General features: G+C 38.8%; 1 non-coding gene across 1 annotated transcript; it reads right to left on the bottom strand.

Annotated features, from left to right (window-relative positions):
- Nucleotides 1–622: 622 nt before the first annotated feature.
- Nucleotides 623–729, bottom strand: LOC121253763. The gene has a single exon (XR_005938482.1). It is a non-coding gene; the product is annotated as a small nucleolar RNA R71 (small nucleolar RNA).
- Between the last annotated feature and the right edge of the window lie 486 nt (nt 730–1,215).

The raw sequence follows: 1,215 nt of genomic DNA, 5'->3' as shown, positions 1-1,215 counted from the left end.
TTTGTTATTGATATTGATACTAGCTAGATTGTTTCTAATTTGGATTTCATTTTATTTATTTTTAAAAGTTGTTTAAATAGACCTTAGTTTTGCTTTTCTTCTATTTCTATTTCAAGATTTAGAAGTGTATGCCCCGATCTAAACCATTAGAGCCTACACTTTTCGATTCCGAGATTGAAAGAACTTTACGTTGAATCAATAAAAATAAGAAGCAAGAGGGTATCGCATCTGCATTCACCATGGCCGATTAAGATAATAAAGCTTTGAGGGACTATGCTATGCCCTCTGTCAATGGGGCGACATCTAGTATACGGCGGCTAGCTATACAAGTCAATAACATCGAGATCAAGCCAGCCATCATTCAAATGATTCAACAAAACGTCCAGTTTGGGGGCTGTCAAAAGAGGATCCTAAAGTCTATATTGTAAATTTTTTAGAAATTTGTAATACTTTTAAATATAATGGAGTAACAAATGATGTGATTCGATTGAGACTTTTTCCTTTCTCACTTAGGGAAAAAGCAAAAATTGGGTTGAACTCTTTGTTGCCCGACATCATCACCACATGGGAGGAGTTGGCACAAAAATTCTTAGCAAAATATTTCTCTCCGGCCAAGACAGCGAAATTAAGGAATGATATTACTGCCTTCACCCAATTTGTGGGTGAATCATTATATGAGGCAAGGGAGAGATACATGGACTTATTATGTAAGTGTCTGCATCACAACCTCCCCGCCTGGCTTCAAGTACAAACATTTTACAAGTTTGGGACCCACAAATTGATCTATGGCTGATGCAACCGTGGGAGGAGTATTAATGAGTAAGACCCATGAAGCCACATATGAACTTCCAGAAGAGTTGGCGTCTAACAACTATCAGTGGGCCACAGAGAGACCAATGCCAAGGAAGGCGGCCAACGTCGTTGAGCTTGACTCTATGTCCGCAATTGCGGCCTAGTTTGCAAATCTATCCAAACAACTAGGTACGATGAACGTTAATGCTATTCAAACTAATGTTTTTTGTGATCATTGCATAGGAAATCATTCAAATGTAGATTGCCAAGTAGGGAATCCTTTTGCCCAAACGAGTTATGAACAAGCCCATTACGTGTCCAATTTTCAACGTCAAAACAATCCTTATTCAAACACGTTCAATCCCAAATGGAGAAATCACCCCAACTTTTCATGGAGCAATAATCAAGGGCCGGCTAGACCAC

The sequence above is a fragment of the Juglans microcarpa x Juglans regia genome, chromosome 2S (assembly GCF_004785595.1).
Source record: "Juglans microcarpa x Juglans regia isolate MS1-56 chromosome 2S, Jm3101_v1.0, whole genome shotgun sequence".
NCBI classification, from domain to species: domain Eukaryota; kingdom Viridiplantae; phylum Streptophyta; class Magnoliopsida; order Fagales; family Juglandaceae; genus Juglans; species Juglans microcarpa x Juglans regia.
Note: the sequence above shows the minus strand (reverse complement) of the source record. Positions and strands in the feature narration are given on the sequence as shown.